This window comes from Hesperophylax consimilis, chromosome 25 (genome assembly GCF_061612785.1).
Source record: "Hesperophylax consimilis isolate HC1 chromosome 25, BYU_Hcon_1.0, whole genome shotgun sequence".
Classification (NCBI taxonomy): domain Eukaryota; kingdom Metazoa; phylum Arthropoda; class Insecta; order Trichoptera; family Limnephilidae; genus Hesperophylax; species Hesperophylax consimilis.
In genome coordinates this window covers 5,820,229-5,844,532 of record NC_142860.1, presented here as the reverse complement: position 1 = coordinate 5,844,532, position 24,304 = coordinate 5,820,229, and the positions used below count along the sequence as shown (strand labels likewise).

General features: G+C 33.2%; 1 protein-coding gene and 1 non-coding gene across 2 annotated transcripts in view; both read left to right on the top strand.

Moving 5' to 3' along the window:
• LOC149411473 (tyramine/octopamine receptor-like) overlaps positions 1-24,304 on the top strand; it is a 109,716-nt gene that overhangs the window by 67,085 nt on the left and 18,327 nt on the right. The gene's annotated exons all lie outside the window — the stretch shown is intronic.
• TRNAP-GGG (transfer RNA proline (anticodon GGG)) lies at positions 12,967-13,040 on the top strand. The gene has a single exon. It is a non-coding gene; the product is annotated as a tRNA-Pro (tRNA).

Below are 24,304 nucleotides of genomic sequence, written 5' to 3'. Positions count from 1 at the left end.
AAATTTATAAATGTTCCGCTGGCAGACGACACCTGGGCAATGCCAGGCCCAATCGATTTGCTAATTGGCGTCAGTCTGTTCTCTCAACTGTTGCTACCAAATAAGATAATCACCCCCGGTTTTCCAGTCGCGATTCAAACCACATTAGGTTATGTTTTTATGGGTGACGCCCCAGTAAATTCTCAACCAAACACCGCATTCACTTTCTGCGCTACGCACGAAATTGAAAACTTAATGCAAAAATTCTGGGAAATCGAAGATATTGGTTCGGAACCAGTTCACAGCCTCGAAGAAAAAGAAGCTGAAGACATTTTTAAAGGCACCACAACTCGCCTCGAGGACGGTTCTTATGAAGTGGCTTTGCCATTCAAAAGCAACCCTTGTGACTTAGGTGATTCATTGCAAGCTGCGCAAAATTGGTTTTATGCACTAGAAAGAAAATTTAATCATCTGCCAGAACTAAAACCGCTTTATGATGAAGTGATAAGAGAACATATTCATAAAGGTTATCTGTCCCAGGTGGAAGCCTTTCCGTCAGAAAACGCATACTACATCCCGCATCACGCAGTTAGGCGTGAAGATAAAATGACAACAAAGGTGAGAGTGGTTCTGGACGCAAGCGCAAAGACAAAAACTGGTTTATCTTTGAACGATATTTTACACACGGGACCAAGCCTACAGAATGATTTATTTTGCATTCTTCTGAATTTACGCCTTTTTCCTATCGCAATATCCGCAGACGTTCGTCAAATGTATTTATGTATAAATGTTCGCAAAGAAGATCGTCGTTATCAACGAATTTTATATAGATTCGATCCGCAAAAGCCGCTTCAGGCTTACCAATACAATCGCGTAACATTCGGTCTTAAATGTAGTCCGTTCTTAGCCCTTCGAGCAATCAAACAATTAATGTTAGATGAAGGCGCTCGCTTCCCTCTTGCGAAGGATATTATTAATAGAGATGTTTATGTAGACGACATCGCTAGCTCTGCTTTAAATGAGCAAGAAGCTATCCGCGCGGCTGAAGAGTTGATTGAGCTCTTCCAGTCAGGAGGTTTTCAACTCGCTAAGTGGGCATCCAATTCCAGCACAGTTTTAGAAAACGTTCCATTGGAACTTCGCCTGTCGCAAAGTGTAACTTTCGATAATGATGCATCGCTAAAAATCCTTGGGCTACGATGGCATCCTTCGGATGACATTTTCGCATTTGAAGTTACTCCAGACAATCGAACTTGTACGAAACGCAATATTTTATCATCTGTCGCTAGACTCTTTGACGTGATGGGTCTGATAGCACCTATAATTGTACAAGCCAAGTTTCTAATAAAGGAGCTGTGGAATTTGAAAATCGATTGGGACGAAATCCCACCCGCAAGGATATCACAACAGTGGCAGCAGTTCAACGCGGAATTGCCGTCAATATCGTCGATTCGTATTCCACGTCATATAGGAGTCACGGAAGGATGCACGTTAATACTTGTTAGATTTGCGGATGCCAGCGAAAAAGCATATGGAGGAGTGGTATACGCTCATGTGACCACTCCTGATAACCGAATTAAGGTTCAATTAGTTTGCGCAAAATCAAAGGTAGCGCCGCTAAAAATCGTTTCCTTAGCACGCCTAGAATTATGCGCTGCATTATTGTTATCGCACCTGTTAAAAAAGGTAATTGATAATTACTCCGCTAGGTTTACTATTCATTCAACATTTGCCTTTTCTGATTCGACTGTAACTTTAAGTTGGATTCATTCATCACCTCACCGCTGGCAAACCTTTGTTGCCAATCGTGTAGCAAAAATACACGAAAATTTAAACAGTAGTCATTTTTATCATGTCGCAGGTGCTGATAACCCTAGCGACTGCCTGTCAAGAGGTATGCTACCATCGCAATTGATAGCAAATGAAATTTGGTGGAATGGTCCAAAATGGCTTTGCCAGCCGCATTTCGAGTGGCCTATTTCACCATTTAAGCACGCAAATTCAGAACAGTTACCGGAATTGAAACCCAATCAGTATGAACAGCCAACTACTTTTGGCTTGTGCTCTCATGTAGCTGATCCACCCGAAATGAAACCTAAAACCGATAATCGCCTCAAGACAATCGTGTCACCTTTATTATGCACGTTGGCTTCTCGCATTCATTCGTGGTCGAAATTAATTCGAATTGTCATTTACGTGTTTCGCTTCATTAGGAAATTGCCGCGTAAATTTGAGTTAAGCCATATTGACATTGCAGAAATCGCTATTATAAAGGCAGTTCAGCAAGTACATTTTTCCGATGATATGAAGTCAGTGAACGACGGCAAGAAAGTACGGCAAGTTCTTGCTAAATTAAATCCATTTATTCAGGACGGTCTCCTAAGAGTAGGAGGCAGATTGAGAAACGCCGAACTCGAATTTGATAGTCGTCATCCTATTTTATTACCCGCTCATGATCATATAGTTGATTTAATAGTAGATTATTACCACACTAAGAACTTGCATACGGGACCCACCTTACTTATGTCTCTGTTGAGGCAAAGGTTTTGGATACTTTCTTCGCGCAATTTGATTCGGAAACGCGTGCATCAGTGCAATACATGCTTTAAAGTCAATCCCAAACCGCAATTCCCAATAATGGGAGATTTACCCGCTTGCCGTGTCCGCGAAGCTAAGGCTTTTCTGCACACGGGGGTCGACTACGCTGGGCCGCTTCAAATAATCCCGCATAGACGTCGGGGTGTTAGAAGCCAAAAGGAATACATTTGCTTATTTATCTGTCTGGTGACCCGCGCGGTTCACATTGAACTCGCTTCAGACCTCTCGACTGAAGTCTTTCTCAACGCGTTCAAACGTTTTCTATCCCGTCGGGGGCCTGTAAATGTAATGTATTCTGATAATGGGACAAATTTCGTAGGAGCTAAATCGCATTTGAAGGCTTTATTCGAACTTTTAGAGTCACCGGACTACAAGAAAGAATTCTCAGAAAATTTGTTGGAAAACCGTATCGAGTGGAAGATGAATCCTCCACAAGCACCCCACTTCGGTGGGATCTGGGAGAGTAACATTAAGTGCATTAAATGTTACTTAAATAAAGTTGTGGGTACATCTCTTCTCACGTACGAAGAGATGCAAACGGTTCTTCATCAGATTGAAGCTATTCTAAATTCACGCCCATTATCAGTGCTCAGCGTTACCGATGTTTCGGCTCCATTGCCTTTAACACCCGCGCATTTTTTAACGCTCACTCCATTACAATCTTTACCCGCTGCTGATTTGTCAGATGCGTCAGTAAATTTGCTGCAACGAAAACATCTTGTCGATCGTCTCGTCCAGACTTTCTGGAATCGATGGCGAATGGAGTATCTGAACACGCTGCAATCGCGTCAGAAATGGAATACAAATTCGAATCCAATAACGAAAGGCACCGTGGTAATAATTAAGAGTGACAATATCGCACCACTACAATGGCCTATTGGCGTAGTGGTAAACGTCCACCCCGGCGTAGATGGGGTGATCCGCGTTGCGGACGTTAAGACTAACTCCGGAACATTTCGCAGGGCAGTCGTTAAACTCTGTCCCCTGCCTACACAATAACTTTAACGTTATCTTAGATTTAGTTAATTTAGAATTTAGTTCTACCGCGGGTTCAGTATTGTTTATTGAATCCTTTCATAACGTGTTTTTGTTTTTCATTTTTTTTCTTTGTTGTATTAGTTACTTTGACCATTGGTCAAGGCGGGGGGCATGCTCGGGCCAGTTATTGTTGCATAGTATTTGGTTCGAGTTGTTTCCCACCCGCGTTCCGCGCCTTTCACCTACATGAGTCAGTTGTTAAAGTATCGCGCCGCCCGCAAGTACAACCGCTTTCCGCATAACCTATCTTGAGTTATTAAAACCACCGCGCCGCGCTAAAAACGGCAAATGTTATACCGCAAAGAACGCCGTGAAAAGTGCATAAAAATAGCAATCTATAACGCATTGAACCATTTCGCAATTCTAATATCACTATTCCTTTTCCTTGACCTCCTCCAATACTAACAATTACCCCCACCGGTGATTAAAGCAGAGCAAAGTGGAAGGTGCCGACAGTTTGGAGATATTGGTAAGTCAATCAAACAATATCACAAATACCGCAATTACAGTCCAATCAAGCCGCAACATATACTATATTTGATCATAATAGCGTATTCATACTTCGTAGTACTATCGTTAAAACATGGAATTGATGAAAAAAAAATTGAAAAATTTAGAAAGCGATTTAGCGATGACTCTAAATAAGTTCATAAAAAACATTTTTTTTTTGTAAGGAATGAAATACTTTGTGGTGTGACAGTATATATTAAATGAAAAAAACACCTTTGTCATATACCACTTTTTTATTGAATTGATAACTGACAGCCCATCAGAATCATTTAATGGAAACTAATCACTCGTTCGATAAATCCTCTGGAACTAAAATATTGCATAAAAATGATTTAAATTAGGTTAAATAATTTAGAAGCCGTAGAAATTAAGAGAGAGGTCAATAATAACTCCAACATAATTATAATAAAAATGTATTAAACTGATAGTTCCATATTTAATTTATTTATAACTTTTCTTTCATTAATCTCCTCTGAAACTGTTTTCCCCTACCTAGCCTTACCTACTCCTCATATAATATTTTGTCTCCCTCTTTTTCTTCCAATAAGATAAGATCTTATTTTTCTCTTTCTCTCACTGTATTTTCTTATATATTAAATATGCGTCACTATGTATATATAATTAGTAAATATAATAGCCCTGATAAAGCTTGAGATAAACGAAACCTATTTGACTGTCAGTTATTGATTCAATAAAAAGTGGTGTATTACAATTTTTTTGTAAATAATAATTACATTTTAATAAATAAAAAAATTAATACAAGATTTCCGGACTTTTTTGACCGATTGAGAGTTTATTGTTTAAAAAAAAACATATTTTTTCTATTTTGTATAAGGTAAGCAAGTTTGCGATCTAGATTTTATTAGTAAAAAGATTCCCGTTCAACCAAATCTACATTTCTGAATACCTTAAAACACTAAAAATATCCTGCCCACCAACCACCCCATCTATATATCAAACCAGAGTGTGAGTTAGTTGTGAAATTGCTTTCCCTGAGAACTTCAAGAAACGTCGTAAATCAATCGACGGCTGACGGCTTAGTTTGCCTTATTGCAACAAACACCGTGGCTTTAGCTGAAGCCTTCCTTCACCCCCCTCAGCCTTCTCTCCAACCCTCGCAGCCAACCACTCCCAACACACATCTCACAGCTCACAAACAGCATCCAGCCAGCTTCCTACAACCTACAGCATCCCGTGCGAGAACTCCCTGAGAGTAAGGTTGGGGTTTTTGTTAATCTGCCAATATGAACATGGCTTAGAAAAAAGTGAGAAAATAATATTATATTATGAACTTAATATTATATAATTGTACATAACATGAAAAACATACCTAACAACGATTTAGTAAGACCGTGTTTAATTTTCAGGTCTCTTCAATAGTTGTTAATTAACACACAGTTGACTGCATTGAGTTTTATTTTTCAATGTAACAAACGCATGATGATTTTAAATATCTTCACTAAAAGGGGCCAGTTGGTAGTGGAAGAAGAAAGGTTCTAGTAAACCCATCATATTTTTAAGAACAGTGACTTGACATTTTTCATGTACAAATTTTCATGTTACAAAAGTTATCTATTTGTTGTCCTTTGAGCAGAGCCCTACTTTTATCATCACCTAAAAATAGTACAGATTTAGTCAAATTCAAAACCAATAGCTTAAAGATTACACCAACAGAGGACAGCAGTAGCTACTTTTTACAGAAAGTATTTAAAAACAAAAACAAGAAAAGACACTTTTTCTAAACCTAGAATATTAAAAGTGTTCGTATTATTTCCAACAACAGATGTGCACTGACTCGGTATAATTATTTCTCTCCATAAGCATTCTGGGCAACGAGGAATACATATGGTAGTTATTACCAGAATTTCTGCACTGAAATAAATCCAGCTTCTAGTATTTCGTATTGGAATCCGAAAACATATCAATGCAAACAATTCCGGACAATCAAATGCACCATTTAGAATTTCATATAGAAATACTAAGTCAGTTAAAATCCTTCCATCAGACAATTTAACCATATAAGGTTAATTTATAATAGTGTTAATTAAAATCGATTCAAATCATTTATCTATTCGAGTCAATCTACAAAATGCCGAATGTTTGTTAAAATTATCATTTTTGATAAAGAATGTCTGAGGGTAAGTGCATTAACTTCTGGACATTATTCTGCAAATACGTGAAGGTATTTCTTATGTACGGGCGCAAACAAATAATTTATCTTAATATTTTAAAGCATAACTTGCAAGAAGTATTTTTCTTAAAATAATTAAACAAGCGCCATCGGTAAAACCGCAGGTTACGAATTCTTTTTGAATTTTATTTTATTTTATATTATAGAAACAATCAGTACATGATTTGCATTGATGAAACAATATACGGAAATTAGATACTTCATTTTGGGTACATTTTTTTAAATTTTTTATTATTTTAATATTGATCATAGTTACATTAATACATACATATTTTGCAAAATATAATGTATTATGTTTTCTTGTAATGTCTGCTAGGTTGTATGTTTATTCCATAATTACCAAGTGACGTATGTAGTATATAGGTGTGTGTGTATGTGTAATGTATATGTGTGTGTATCTGTATGTATGCGCACTGAACAGTTTATATTATTGACATGATGCCACGTTTGAATTTGGGCAGTGAATCCGAAAAACTGTCAATGTTTGAATTAAGACAAATATTATTTAGAGTGTAAAGAGCTCGATTAATTGGCAAATAAGATGCTGCATTGGTTTTGTTATTAAGCGTGTGGAATAGCACTGTATGTCGTGTGCATCTCAAAGGTATGTTAAAATTAATAAGTGACAGAAGTTCGGTACAGTCGATGTTAGTGTTTAAAATTCTATGTATAAATATTGAGTCAGCTACTACTTGCCTTTGCTGCAAAGTTTCAAATGTACATTCAAAGTTATGGTTGAATTTGGAGATAATATATTTTATAAATTTGTTTTAGATACGGTCTATACTATTTATTCAAAATTCATCAATACATTTAAAAAATCATCTCTAAAGATCTGAATATTGAATATTTCCAAAGTTAACGCATTTCCACAGCATTATTCTAATCCGGTAAGCATTTCCCGAAAACGTTGCTACTTGTAGATTTACCCAATATGTTTCAATCTTCCTATTCTGAAATTATAATAATAGCTAGATGTGGAAAAGCATAACTTAAGCCCACCTTATCGCCCACGATATTATTTAACATATTACGCAAGATCTGAATATGATAAAACAATTAATTACAGAATATTCAGAATAAAACATCAGGTTTACGTAGACTAATGTACATAGGTTTGTGATTAATACGCACTCAATTTCCCCATAAATTTAAATAATATCCGAGTAAATGAATATTAAATTTTAGTTTCATAAGAAATCTATATTTGCTACTTTTTATCATCTTGCCTGAGTAGTAGACATCGCTCCTATAAAAAACCTCAATTCATCATCAAACTGTTGGTAATAGTATTTTTATTTTGTTAAATTTTATTTCGTTTTACGTCCAGATAGGCTTTTATGAAAATTTTATGAACAGAATATACCTAATGAGTTATTGAAAAGTATACACAAAGTTTTTAAAGCATCTAGTAACGTTATACTGATAAACTAAATATGAAACAATATTATTAAAATATGTAACAGTAACATAAACTAACTTCATACTAGAAAAATTACTAAAACTAAATTACAAAAGCTACTATATTTGTGGGATTCGACAAAGTGCCGGTGTAGATTACGCTCAATTTTATAAACGGAGTCAGTAAATAAACCAATAGTACACCCAAACTTATATCCCAGATCTTGCATTTTATTGGTTAGTGAGTGTGTCTGATAGTTGCTTGTGTATGTATTGCAGAAGAATGTTACTTTTGTCTTGTGTTCCCAGTCGAAACTTGGAATTTAATAGTGGCGATGATGACAGGACTGTCAATTCAGTTGTTAATGACTCTGTGTAATACAACCAGGTCTAACACAATACTCCCGCCAGACAAGGTTATTAGATGCAATTGATTCTCCAAACTGACATAACTAATGTATTCAGTTGTAATTTGAGCTTAAAATTTATGAACTTAAGAAATTTGTTTTGAATTCATCCTATATTGTTAAAGTGAACTTTATAAAAAATATTTATTGTTTTTGTGTTTAATTCGTAGAACTCCATTTAATTTTTTTATAAATTTAATTTAGATTAAATTTGATAATATTATTATTAAGTTCTGCAAGTGTTTTAGTTTTTTATTATTGTGACAGCTGTTTCGGCTTACAAGGCCATTTTCAAACTGTGGTTAGTCCACATTGAGACGACGTTTTTATACTATTTCAAATGTAAATTTTGAAGGTGCATACATTGATTTATTACTGGTTACACCGATGACATGATCTATTGTTGGTTAAACCAATCTATGTTTTCCCCTCAGTAAATGGTAATGGGTTCTTAATTATTTACTAATGACTTTATTGCTATGAATTATTTGGGTGCATTATACTGCTTGGGTTTTGTGAAAATACTAAGAAGTGGTGAGTAAATTATTTTCCGTACTTTATTAATTAGTGTTAAATTTGGGTCATTCGTTCGTTTATTGATTTCTAATTGTTCAAGTAAATTTAATCTAATGCCCTTTTTTTCTATTTACTACTTTTACAGATACAACAATAAATTCAAATTCAAATCATCCTTGGTCTCATAAATTATCAGCGTACCATTCAATGGTACATAGACTCATTAACATTCCCTTAGACAATAAAGCTTATGTAAAAGAAAAGGAAACGATAAAAACGATCGCGATTAATAACGGCTATGAGGCAAATAACATTGAAAAAATAATAAAAAATAAGAAATATAAAAATAAAATCAATTTAATATATCCGGTAAATAACAAAAATATAGAAAAATTTGCATGTCTCGAATTCCTCGGCCCAATATCTGAAAAAATTGCAAAAGAAATTAAAAAATGTGGTTTAAATATAGCTTTTCGAACAAACAATAATTTAGGAACAAGCCTTAAAAACTCTAAAAGTAAAATCCCTATACTCAATAACAGTGGCATATATGAATTAAAATGTGACCACGCCGATTGTAACGCCACTTACATCGGACAAACGGGGAGGGCATTCTCAACTAGATTCCAAGAACATATACGATGTTATAATAATAAAAACACATCCTCAAAATTCGCAGAACATCTCTTGGTGAATAATCATAACCCACTTAACAACAAGGGTCCTAAACCATTGCATATAGAAAAAAAGGGCATTAGATTAAATTTACTTGAACAATTAGAAATCAATAAACGAACGAATGACCCAAATTTAACACTAATTAATAAAGTACGGAAAATAATTTACTCACCACTTCTTAGTATTTTCACAAAACCCAAGCAGTATAATGCACCCAAATAATTCATAGCAATAAAGTCATTAGTAAATAATTAAGAACCCATTACCATTTACTGAGGGGAAAACATAGATTGGTTTAACCAACAATAGATCATGTCATCGGTGTAACCAGTAATAAATCAATGTATGCACCTTCAAAATTTACATTTGAAATAGTATAAAAACGTCGTCTCAATGTGGACTAACCACAGTTTGAAAATGGCCTTGTAAGCCGAAACAGCTGTCACAATAATAAAAAACTAAAACACTTGCAGAACTTAATAATAATATTATCAAATTTAATCTAAATTAAATTTATAAAAAAATTTATAAAAAATGACCAAATAGGTGAATCATATTCCACTTCTAACTTATGAAATATAGAACTTTCTCACACAATCCGAGGACTTAAAACCAAAGTTCTGCAAATGAAACCTTTATAGGATTTATATCATTGATGTTTGCAATGAATGTTATGTTATCATCGAATATTACACCCAAAGTCACGAATTTGTACACTCGTATTAATTAAATTCAAATTAAAGATCTGTCTTTCGAAAACCATTATAATATCTTGCAATATTATACAGGGTTTTCCAATAAGAGGTGTTATTTTGAATAGTCCGCTATTTCGGTAGATGTTACTTTGAAGCTGTCAATTTTTGACATTTGATAATTAAAAACTACGCCATTATTAAAAATAGAACGATACACGCTTCAACAACGCATTGAAATTATTAAAATTCACTTGAGTGAATCAAATGCAAATCATCTTGAGTGATGAAGCCCATTTCCACCTAGGTAGCTTCGTCAACAAGCAAAATTGTCGCATCTGGGGCTCGGAAAACTCAGGAGTTATTGTTGAAAAGCCTCTCATTTCTCACCGTGTGACTGTTTGGTGCGGTTTATGGTCCAGCGTAGTTATTGGACCTTACTTTTTCTAAAATGAGGCTGGAGCAGTTACGGTGAATGAATTGCGCTATCGAGAGATGATTAATGATTTTTTATGGCCGGAATTGGATGGTATTGATTTGGACAACGTTTGCTGTTAACAAAACGGCGCTACGTGCTACACAAACAACGAAATCATTGATCTTTAACGATTGAATATCAAAATAACACCTCTTATTGGAAAACCCTGTACTATCATATCTAATGACTAAATCTAATTTAACAAATTGAAACTACAAACATGTTAATGGACTCTATTTCGTTGATTATTGGGTGTGGAATTTTATAGGTAACCTGTAATTAATAGCGTTTACTTTGGGGAGTATTTTTTATCAAACATCGGCTTGCTTTAATTAAAACTTTGTGATTTTTACTTATTAAGGCGCGTTAACGTTTGCGTCATTTTTGACAGCCTGACGTTATATCAGGAGTAATGACTGCGGGTAATTACATTTTTAGGTTATGACTGTGTTATAGTTACGATCAGCGGGGTGTGGTCCTACCCTTAATACTTTGTAGTGTTATATTATATTATTAATTTCTTAATTGAGGGGCTGTCGTGTTCGAAAATACGGCGAAGCTTTGTTCGTCTTATCTTTTAATGTTGGATGTCAAGTTCATTATTTGATAAATGATGTTAATGCTGTCACCTCTTAAGAAATGTTTTTGAAAATGTTCTTTTGATACTGTTTTTACAGTTAATCTTTCTTTGTTTCTTTCTCCTCGTCAATTGTTCTCTCAACCACTGTATGTAACGGCTAAGCTCATATATTCTACGTTCTTTTGATAGCGTGATTATGTTTTGGTAGACTCACAAATTGAGAAAGGAATATCGTTAAATGTTGCGTAACCACCACTTCTAATAAATGAAAAATCAATTTCCACAACCTCACAACTTTTTACCACGTATTGTAACAAATGTATAACTATAAGTTAGGTTTATCGTGATATTAAGTTAGGTTTTGAAATTTTCGATTAAAACTATAGTAGGTTGATAAAAAGAAGGCGGCTGTACTAACATTTAATACCGTCCGCTTTGTAATGAAAAAGATACGCCTTTCAGGTGTTAAAAATTATGAAGTTCAGACAAAAATCGTCATTCTACGTTATAAAGTATAAGTTTACCTATTATACAAATTTAATCTATCAAAAGTGAATGAGTATAAAAAGCTTTTTTTCTGTTTTCACTTTTAGCTGTGTCTGAATCAATATATAAATGTTAGGGCACAACATTTGAAGTTTTTTCGTTAAAAATTTGGATCCCGAGAAGAAATTTTGACAGGAATTCAAAGATATTGAAGGGTTTAGAATAATTTACAAACATCACAAGTCAGTTTGAAGAAATTTTATTAAAAAAATTCCAAATTTATTCCGTTCGTATTACATAATACACACGTCAAAATTTAACGTCGATGGTCGGAAAAAAATTTCAATGAATGACAACAAAGTTTTTTTATTGAAAAGTGGAAGAACATACCCGCTTTTATGGAATATTTGTAGTGTTAAAACTGTTTTTTTTTTGTTAAGCGAATACTAAGTTATTAAAAATCTTAGACACGAAAGACTTAATTGAAAAAAGAAGTCATTCCTTAATTCAGTTCACCGTACAAACCTGTTTAAATTATATTGCAACAAATAATTAGTGGCAAAACAATTTAATAAATTATTAATGTGTTCGGTGGATTTTGAACGCTTTCACGCCAAAATCTCTACCCATTACTTTTAATAAAAATCCACCTCAGTTCAATCAATCTTATAAGCAACATGTTGCAAAGACGCGGGGGAAACGTTAATTAATTTATATTATAAGAACTGATTACTTCCCGGAATTTTAGCCGTCTTAATAAGAAGGATGACTGTAGAAAAACAAATTTCCTAATCAGTCATATTTGAAATAAATTAGTGATTTATTTTTATTTAGCTAAACTTGAGTTTTTCTTGGATACTTTCTTACTAATGATTAAGCCAGTTCCCTTAATTAATTAATGAAGATATTAAATTTCTTTTGTGATTGTATAGCATTGCTGCAATTTCGATTTTAGGGCAATTTATCAATAACGTTGTGGTCGATGGTTACAATTCATCTGGACTCGTTATTGTATCACAAACTCAAGTTAAAATGTGGCAAGTAATACACTTTAACGTTTCCAGTAAATTCTTAATTCAAACGTTATTCAAATATGACAAACATTTAATTGATATGTGCGTAACGAAATAAACGTGTTCGTATTCGCATCGAATACTATACTGTACATCACGGGTGTGACTGATATAACGAGATAAGCTTACTCGTTTACACATAAAAGACGATCACGGAATACTGTATGAGACAATGAACTATTTTCTGTTGGTTTTCATTTTTATACTTATGTGTTTCTACGTTAGCCATCTCACTTTCTCTAAAGGCGCTGAAAATCTTCGGGAAACAACCAAAATAATTGAATCTTTAATAATCATTACATAATTTGTGTATAAACTCTTGTTGCCGGTTGGAAATAAGCCGACATAGCTCAGTGGTTTCAGAGCAGCTGACCGGGCATCAGAAGGCACGGGTTCAAATCCCGTCGGCGGCATTTATTTTTACTCGGGAGATGTTTTCAATTTGTATTAATATTTCAGGCGACTCATTATTGTTTTTAATAATTTATGTGCGATGCATAAAACCTTGTCTTATACACATTAGTTTATCATTAAAAAAATAACGTAGATCATTGTAAAAATTTATTATGTATTTGTAGAGCGCCCTTGAGGTGATTTTGCCCAAAAATTGCGCTATACAAATCATCCAAATATTATTATTATTTATATTAAGCAAGATGTTCGTCCGATGGTAATTACATGATGTAATAATGTAACATGTGAAGGTAATAGCGGGGTATTAAATATTCCTTTTCATGTACGTAGACGTTATACGTTATTCTGTACCCTTTTTTGATGTTGAAAATAAATTCAGCGTGATTCGAGGCATGGCGAATGCCGTGTAACATCACAATATTGAAAGCAATATTTTTTGCCCCGAAACCCCGATTTTTAAAAATTGTAATATCACTAAAATGCCTGAAGTTCCAGAGCCAGGAGAACTACGGCATTCGCGTTTTTGAAAATATTCAGAAAGAATTGAGGCAGGTAGAGGGCAGAGAAGGAAGATCAAAAATTCTGTAAATAAAATATACTTTCTGATTGACTGACGACCTCTGTGGTAGGTCGATAAGCTCTCTGGCTCTGGTCACAGAAGTCTTAAAGATTATTTCACTTTTGTGAGTACCGCACAAGAGTCCCAACTGCTCCCAACCATCTGTAGCCAGTGAGACTATGACATTCCCATTTGGAGTATATTGTGAGGCTTAAAGTTATGAGAAGGGAAGTTCCATGATAACTCAACACAGTGACAATTCAACACACTTTTAAAAAGTGATATAAAGTCATTAAAAACGATAAAATATATTTTTTAACCTAACCTAACCTAACCTAACCTAACCTAACCTACTTAACCCAGTTAATAAAGTTTTTATTTCATCACTTTCCATGACTTTATATAACTTTTTAAAGATGTGATGAATTATCATTGTGATGATTTATCCGGTCACCGGGGAGGGAATAGGAACCTGACTATTCGGATCTAGTTAACAAAAACTGAAAAAGCCGTTTCAAGCAACGTTTAAATTATGATAGTCTTTCAATAGGGCGATACTGAAAGTATCTACCACTCAGAAATGTGCCTCAAATGTAGGATACATTATTTATAATAAATACATTGTGATATAACACAAATTAATCATTAAAATTTACTGGGATTTGCGAAACCCGTGATCTCCGGATTCATATTCAAGGATCGTACCTAACCACTCAATTATGTATAAAGTACAGTATATGTATTTTTCTTTCTCCTGTAGCCATTATGAAAAACAATCATTCATAAGCAAATAGTTGATTTAAATTACTTAAGCTATGTTTAGTGACCATATTTTGAAAGTTATATCCTTCCTACTTCATTCTGCCCAGTATCGGTGATGACATAATTTTGAAAAAAATGCTTCTTCTAATATTAATCTATTTTTTTTACACTTTGACTTTAATAATATTTTTTGTGAGTTTTTGTCAATATTGGAATCTTGTGAAAATTTTTCTGCCTCCCCAGTTATAACTACATACAAAATATTTTTGCCTCCCCGTTTATAACTATATATAAAATCTTTTTGTCTCCCCAGTTATAGTTACATATAAAATATTTATGTCTCCCCAGTTATAACCACATATAAAAAATACGTTACCTTTAATGCCTGAATAGGAGACAATGTTGTTCAGTTGTTGGCATGCGCGCGTATTCCACACTACCAACTCCCAAATACAAGCAATGTGTCCAAATAACATGTTTAAATATTCGTAAGCCGGTGTGACAGAGAGCTAAATCGTTAATGGAAATATTTTGATATGTTACACGAGACCAGCGCCATTTTGTCGATGAATTCTTTATACAATGGCGTCACTGCGGTTTTTGCACGTACATAACCTCACTTATTGGGTATAAAACACTGAACTGATAACCCATAGAAGAGTGCTTGGAACGACTGTGCGACTGATGTCCTGTGTAAAAGAGACGAAATAAGAAAAGTGAGAAGAAAGGACTATAACATAATGTAAACGGTTGTCTTCACCATATTGACTAATATTCCAAAATTCTAATTCTAAGCATATAAATATAATATTACAAAGTGATTTATTGGCAATTACAATCATCTATAGCGATTTCAAAGAAAATTAGTTTCACCATAGATATCGTAATTAATAGACAAGCCAACAAGGAAAGGAAAACAACCCAACTTCGGCGCAGATGTCGAACTACGTATCGGGTAAACAAAAGTTCAGGCTGTTTCCAAAAGGTTATATTTTGTTATAATATTTAGTTAGATACTTTAACAATGTGTTAAACAAAACATAAACATAATATAAACATAACATAAACATAACATGAACATTACAGTAACATACCATAAACATAACAGTAACATAACAGTAACATAACATAAAATAAACATAACATAAACATAACATAAACATAACATAAACATAACATAAACATAACATAAACATAACATAAACATAACATAAACATAACATAAACATAACATAAACATAACATAAACATAACATAAACATAACATAAACATAACATAAACATAACATAAACATAACATAAACATAAACATAACATAAACATAACATAAACATAACATAAACATAAACATAACATAAACATAACATAAACATAACATAAACATAACATAAACATAACATAAACATAACTTAAACATAACATAAACATAACATAAATATTACATTTATAACAGAAATATAAAACATACACAGAATAAGACAATAAAAAAAATAAATTCGATACATGAAATTTTGGTAAGGAAAAACAGAGCTCAGTTCAGGGCGTTCGGGCACAAGTACACGCCTAAAAGACAATTCTATTGGTTTCTCCCTTCAGTGTTAAATGTGAACAAACATAGGTAATAATTTTCGAACCACTTTTGTTCTCTTAAATAAATAATTGGGAACGATTGGATTTTTATCCCGGTGTTGCAAGGGCGAAAATAGGAAATTTGGGATGGTGAAATGTTTTTATAGTAAAACGTTAACGATAGTGTGAACAAATAATATTTGGCTATCTGGTATTCGACAAAATGTTTTTTAAAGTTTCTTGTTCAATTGATTTTTTAAGTAAAACTTGGGCTAGCAGTCCAAATTAGTGTGATTATTCCAACCGTTACAAAGAAAAATTTATCGGGAATGCAATACAATATTTATTATAAAGTTTTCGAAATGTTCAAAAAACTACTTTTAAATTTTTAAGTTATGCCTCAACGTTGTGAAGTTTAATTTTTAGTACATAGGTAGTGGAATATTATTTAAATAGTTTTAGAATAGACGTATTTAAAATTTTCAAATAATAAAAATTGATGTCCTCGTATGTAAGTGAGACAATGTTGTAAAATTGAGATTCCTGAGGGGTGTGTGTTGTAAAACCGTTTAGATCCAGAAATAATGCAAGGTTGGTGAAAGTGTAATGAATATGATTAAAAGTGATCGCTTAGATGGTTTGGACATGAACACAAACAAATTATGAGTGTAAGGAGAAAATGTGACGCGAAAGTGGATGGTAGAAGATATCAGAGATGGCCGAGGAAGACATGGCACAATCAAGTCAATCAAAATTTTGACGCGCGCCATGTAGAGTCAGAAAAACAGAATAATTTTTTTTGTGATTATGTTAATAAGACAAGGTTTTTACAAGGACAAAGAATAAAAAAATATCTCATTAATAAAAAACCTTCTCTTATTTGGCAATTCAAAATATTTCTCCAACAAATGTTGATATAATATTTCTCGACGACATCTAGTGGGAAATTTAGCACTAACAAAGCCTTTACCACAAAAATTAATTTGGTTGTTTACAGGTGAAAAAATATAGTAAGCCGTAATTGTTGACTGAATTACCAGTACATATTGAATTATTTGGAGGGTTGCGAATAAAGTAGTCCATAGCACCTGACCGGAGACCAGAAGGTGCGGGTTCAATTCCCGTCGGCGGCGTTTATTTTTACTCGGTAGATATTTTCAATTAGTTTGGATATTTCAGGCGACAAATTATTGTTTATAATAATTTGGAAGAGAATGCTTAAGACTAATTTTGGTTCAACTGTCAGAAAAGAAAACTCTTTTTACCAATCTTATACCACTTTCGTATTATTGTCTTCCATTCTTTCCATCTATTCCATGTAATAGAATTCCTGCCCCCAACTGCCGACAACGTCTGAGGGTCGTTTTTAACCATCATTTTTAAACAAAACAAATAAAGACACAAATCTTAATAAGTCCATCAAGTTTCGTTCATCTTTCACGACGACATTCAATTCCAGCAGGCTTTTCCTTTGCAGTCTTAATTTAATATTTGGCCTAAACATGGCGGCCTTTGGATATTCGACTGTTTCCGTGTCCTCTCGCAAGGAGGCGCTTTTTTAGTAAAATTAAAAACAGGAGTGGCTGAAGGTGTTTGGATAAAGGATCTGTACTTTATTATTTAAATTAATATACTTTGAAGGATGGGCTTTTCAAAACATGCTACAAGGGCCTGCAAGATAAACACGTAACAAAATTTGAGATATTTTTTTTTTATTTAAGCGACTGTTTAAAACATTATACATACAAATAATATTATGATGATTTTACGTAAATATATATTATGGAACGTGGTGACGTATTCAGTTCGATTTTTATTCTTGATATGTGCTCATTTAATTTTTCTGTTAGCTTTATAACTGAGGCAAATTTTTGTGGAGTTTTGTTGCGTAATAAATGTAATTTCTTCGTCCGAATGTAGTTTTATAACTTGGAATATTTTTTATGTTATTTTTTATGGATACACGGTCTGATAGAAGATTCTGTATTTTTAAATTACTTAAATACTTACTTCAATTTATTTTTGGTATAATATTTGTTCGTAAAAAATATTGAAAATTTGAATCAAAGGCGTTCTTATGGGTAATTTCAGTATGTTTTTATATGATTGCTTTATGAATTGTATTTAGGTAATGTACGAGTATGTACCTAGATAAACCAAAACCCCATCTTACATTGCCATAGAATGACATTAAGGTATGTACTTAGAATGACACTTAGTACATGCGTAACCTTAGTGTCATTCTCTTGCATTATCTTATAATGCCAGAGGATGACACTAAGGTTATAATGATATACCAGATTCCAATGCTATATTGCCATATAATGACAATACGGTTATGTATGTACTTAAATAAACCAGATCTACATGTTATATTGCCATAGATTGACAATACGGTTGTGTATGTACTTAGATAAACCGATCCCCATTTTATAATGCCAGAGAATGACATAATGCGTAGTAGACTATTTTCATATCCTTGTGAGTTATTTCCGTAGTACCGTAATTTTTTTTTTTATAGTGAATACCTCACAAGAGTCCCAACTGCTCCCGTCTGGAGCCAGTGAGACTATGGCATCCCCAATTGGGGGATGTTGTGAGGCTGAAGGTAAGTGGGGAAGCGAAAGAGGAAGGTTAGGAAGTACCTGGCTATTCAGATCTAGTCACTAAACACGGCTAAAGCCATTTGGAGCAACGTTTCAATTCTGAATGGTGGTCTTACACCAGGGCGATACTGGTAGTATCTTCCACTCTGGAACGTGCCGCAAACATACTATATATTATTTTAATTAATCAAATAAAATTTATTTGCGCACGCCGGGTTCGAACCCGCGACCTTCGGAATGGCAGTCCAATGCGTTACCACTGGACTATGCCGGCCGTCATTTAGATAAATTGAAGGTTTTCCTATCGTTCCGCTTCAGTAGAGTACAAATAAAAAAATAAATAACTCAATAAAAAATACAAATGCAAAGTACTAAAAAAAAATATTTTTTTAATAGAAATGTATGAACGCATGAAACAACTTTAAACAATACAGTATTATAGCTAAGTTTATCTGTGACAGTTTCACTTGATTAACTTTTTTGCTCTCATAAAATTATTTACAAAATAAATAAAAAGCAGTTTTGTGCTTGAAATCGAACGTTTCTATACTCCGTTTGTCAAGCGATTTTAATAACTAATACCTACAATATAAGGAATACCAAGAATATACACAATTTTAATTTTAAGGGATTTCTTCATTTCTAACGATAAATCTCTGGCTCCGATCTGTCATGTGATTTGTTTAGTAACGTTTTATTCGCTTGTTTCCAAAATCTTTAGCATCTTAAGTAGCCCCACTTTCCTAAACAATAAAATTACATCAAAGTAAAAACATTGAATGTTGACGAAATAATCATTGTATTTATTATTAAAATATATATTTTTATTAGGGAGAAAAGAGTGTGAACTCACACTTTTCCAAAAATAAAACGAACAAAATATCAAACACATTAAGAAAACAAGAAAATAAACAAAACTAAAAAAACCAAACAACAAGTTAACATCAGTTAACTTTATAACTTTTTGCTTTTTATCATTTATAATAATATTTTTTTTATTTATCATTATTTTTTAGTTATATATATATTTTATATATTTTTTCTTTTAGTTATGTATATATTATATTACTTTTCTTTTTCTTCCTTTCCTTTTTGTTTTTGTTCTTACAAAATATGTATGCGTGCATGAATACTAACTCAATTTTGACTGTCCTAAAACGGGAATTCCTCCTAGTTGGGCAGTCAAAGTATTTTAATGTATATATACATGTGTCATTGTATCATCACCTGTACTAAATAAATAAAATATTTAAGTAATTAATTTTATGTCATTCATAAACCAATATTTTATATTTTTTAAACAAACGAATTAAATATGTAAGTAAGTGTAAGCTTGACTTTAATGCCATCGTGTCCTGGGGTCTAGAATATTTTTCACTATGTCGACCCTTTTCATAACTAGTCATTTACTTAGGCAAACTCAATCCAGTAGTTTGGTTTCCTTAAATTGAGAGATTGCTCATTCTTCACCTTTCTGTTGGAAAGAGCCTGTGCGTTCGAGCAGTGTTGAGCCAAAATTTCGGCTCAACAGTTGATCAGTAGGATTGGGAACAATGGCCGTAAGTCTTTTTTTTTCAAAATATGACTTATTTAAAAAATACATTTCTAATTTAAATAGCGCCATTTTCGTGAAAAAAAAAACACCCCGAAGGCGCTGAAAAGACCTCAACCTTTTATTTTAGAACAAAAAGTTTCCGCAATGCTGGATTAATTTCTAAACTGTTTCTACTGGGCATCCCATTGTCCATGGCTTACAGTGTCCTGTCATTAAGGATTTTTGCCAGATGTCCAGCACCATGCAGCATTTGAGACCTATGAAACCATGTTATTGTTTCATGCTCAGTTAGATTCTCGATTTTTACATCCCTTATTTAATTTAATGTACATCATCTGGAAAATGAAAGGAAAGGAATAATGTAAATTTCAGAATGATCTGAAATAATTAGTAAGAAGACCAATCGGTTCGAACCCATTTCAAATGCGGAACAGGATTAGTGGCAGGTACCTAATTATCCCTTTATAATAAACGTGTTTTAATTTTTACAGAACTGATAAAAAAAGTATTTTAACGTTTTATTAGTAAGACCATTAATACTTATTCGACTTATTTAGTTGGAATTACAACACGATCATTTGTTTACATTATAATCTTTGTAATAATTTTTTTCTTGTTTTCCTCTGCAAATGAAATAGGTTTATGGTATAAACTTTTAATTTCTTTCGATCGAAAGTTCAAAATAACTTCTCGGGAAAGAGTACGTATCAAAGATGTCCTAATATCTTGTGAGGTTCCTCTGAGTTTTTTCGGTTGAAACTTGACGCTATGATTACAGACAATCTCTGATGGTAGAGAACACCAGAAAAAATGTGATAACTGCTAAAAATATTGAATAATTTTCCAAGTTTGTCTCATACACGTTCCTATACCATTTTTTATTCCATTAAGACTTAATTAGTTCCAGGAGTATTAAGAGAGTGGTTTGAGTGGTAGCAAAAGTTAGGAATGCTATAGAAAGACGCATCATCTCTGCACTAGAATTTGATACGGAGTCGAATTAAAGCAATTAAGTGACAATGTTAATCATGATATTACATGAAGCGAATTCCCGATTATGACATGAAACAAATAATTATTTGTGGTGAAATGAGACGTACGTGATGAAGAAAGAAAGAGTTGTAACGAGAATAAATGACTTGGAAGTGAATGGTTAAAGAGGTCGAGGATGCCCGAGGAAGACGTGGCACGATCAAGTGAAACAAATCTTATTCACCCTTCACCCCCAGTTCACCCTTCACCATTTATGAGTTAGTAAGTTTAGAAAATTATTAAAAATTTAAAAATCACATGCATTTTTACATAAATTCATGCCCCAACACCAGGGATGTGCAAAATGGATACCCAAAACCATTTGAAATGCAAAATGGAAATGGGTCAAAACTTTTCCATTTGAAAATGCAAAATGCAAAATGGTTTTTAGAAAAGCATTTCAAATGCAAAATGCAAAATACCTATTTTCAAAATGCAAAATGCAAAATACCTATTTTCAAAATGCATTGAAAATGCAAAATAGTTTCTCAGGTCAAACAATTAAAATAATTATAGAATTTTTAAACAATTTTGTCATTTAACAATGGACATCAATGTAGAACATATTACATGATGGTAAATCCAAAAACACCACGACTACAGATTATGAAACCACAAAAAATTTGCGCGGGACTAATAGTGCCAACGTAAAAACATAGAAACTGCTATCTAACATTTAATATTACAGCGTCATGGCCCCATGTTCAGTATTTGAATCAGTATTTTTTGTAATGGTATCACTCAATTGCCAGGGCTCCTACCAGGGAGCAACTTGACAAATGTAAATTATCTCTCATAGTGAGGTTGAGGACCGACTGATATTTGAGGCTTATTAAAAAAAGATGAGTGGAGAAAGTAGGAAGAATGTTGCAAAAAGCATTTAAAATGGAAAATGCATTGAGAAAAGCATTTAAAATGCAAAATGCAAAATGGTTTTCAGAAAAGCATTTAAAATGCAAAATGGAAAATACCCATTTTGCATTTTGCATTTCCATTTGAAATGGATTTATTTGAAATAAAGCACATCTCTGCCCAACACACACACCTTATTCGTCTATTTACTGAATACGGGCCTGTTTATTTTATTTCGCAAACAAGCATCTTGCATTATTCGCCATTTCGCGACAGCCAATCCTTGAAATGGAAAACGTCCGCCATTCATTTGAGCATTTAGACGTGTTCAAGAATGGAATTTTAAATTATAGCACCGAAACAGGAAGTACGTAATCTGGCCTGTTTCGTAGGACATTTAGCAAATTGACAAGAAGGGTATAATTTGGCGCTTGCGTTTAAGATAAAGCAGTCTCGCTGAGAGTTGATAATGAAATATCTGTTACGAAAGTATTCCGTCCAATCTCTCGTCCAATCGCCGCGCTCTTAAGTATCTACCTAATGGAATATTAAACGATCTCTCTTGATTAGTTTTTGATGAATAATTTTTTGGAATTTCGAGATTATTTAAATGTTATTTTGATGAATTTTTCATAAAATGTTTGAATATTGATGTTTGATGATCTCTGCGGCAGTTTGGTAAACTCATTGTCTATGAGAACGAATTTCTATGGTTTATGGCTTTGGCGTTATATCTCCGATGTTTCCCTGATTACTTTCCATTTCTATATTCGTATTCCAAACATTTCTACAAATTATTAGGGATGTTAAAGTTCTACTGGCTCCCGGTTGTTGGGACTTTAGAACGGTATACAAAATACTCACCAGATTTTCTGGAATTCATTTATTCTCGAATTTCTAAAGATAATTTTTCAGTATCTTGATCGGAGTGGTAAAAATTCCCAACCGAAAAAGTGACCGAATCATAATAACTGGGTAGGTAATTCTCCACCTTTCTCTTCTTTTTCTCCACCTCATTCACATCTCCACTCTCTTTATCCTCACAAAGTAACCCAACTGGGGATGTCTTAGGCTCCAGATAATTAGGAGAAGTTTGGACAATTCCGTCCAATATTCACATTTTGTAGCGATATAGCTTTGATAATTAGGAGAAGTTTGGACAATTCCGTCCAATATTCACATTTCGTAGCGATATAGCTTTGATAATTAGGAGAAGTTTGGACAATTCCGTCCAATATTCACATTTTGTAGCGATATAGCTTTGATAATTAGGAGAAGTTTGGACAATTCCGTCCAATATTCACATTTTGTAGCGATAAAGCTTTGATAATTAGGAGAAGTTTGGACAATTCCGTCCAATATTCACATTTTGTAGCGATTTAGCTTTGATAATTAGGAGCAGTTTGGACAATTCTGTCCAATATTCACATTTTGTAGCGATAAAGCTTTGATAATTAGGAGAAGTTTGGACAATTCCGTCCAATATTCACATTTTGTAGCGATTTAGCTTTGATAATTAGGAGCAGTTTGGACAATTCTGTCCAATATTCACATTTTGTAGCGATTTACCTTTGATAATTAGGAGCAGTTTGGACAATTCCGTCCAATATTCACATTTTTGATATACCTTCCGTTTTGAAGATAAAGCGTGTATTACACAAATCACTAAATACAACTGTATGTTTGTATAAAATCAAAACTAAATCGCTACAACTAGACTCTCTTTTTTGCTTATTTTTTTTCTTATTGAAATTATAAACCAAACATACAAATTAATAAAATGTTACATAAAATTCTAAATTAACTAATTTAATTACTTTAATCAACACTATTATAGCTTTTAAAAAGTAGATAAAAATAAAAAAAATCCAATATAACATTTGAAAATAAAGGAACTAGCGAAAAAATAATCAATCCGTCTGTTTTGGAAAAAAAATATTTTTTAAAATTGGAATGGATTTTCCTCTTTTTATTACGCAAGGTAAATAGTCAAATAGCTCTCGGTCTATGTATTCTTAAGGCGATGCACTACATCGTGTAATATTTTAAATTAAGCCGCTATCAATAACAACCCTTACGTAGATGGCGATAAGGTTTAAATGCTCGCTTAACACCATCCGCCTGTTTTGCCTTTTATTTTATTTTGTGGATGTTCAGGCATAAATATTTAATTTTTTCCGATCATTTTATAAATAACTTAATTTGCCACATTATACAATAAAATCATAACCGAAAATGGGTTCGTAAGTAGGAGATTTTGAACTTTAAATCAGTTTTCATAGGCCTTTACATTATTTTTTTCTGTTACTAAAATACTCGATTATTTTA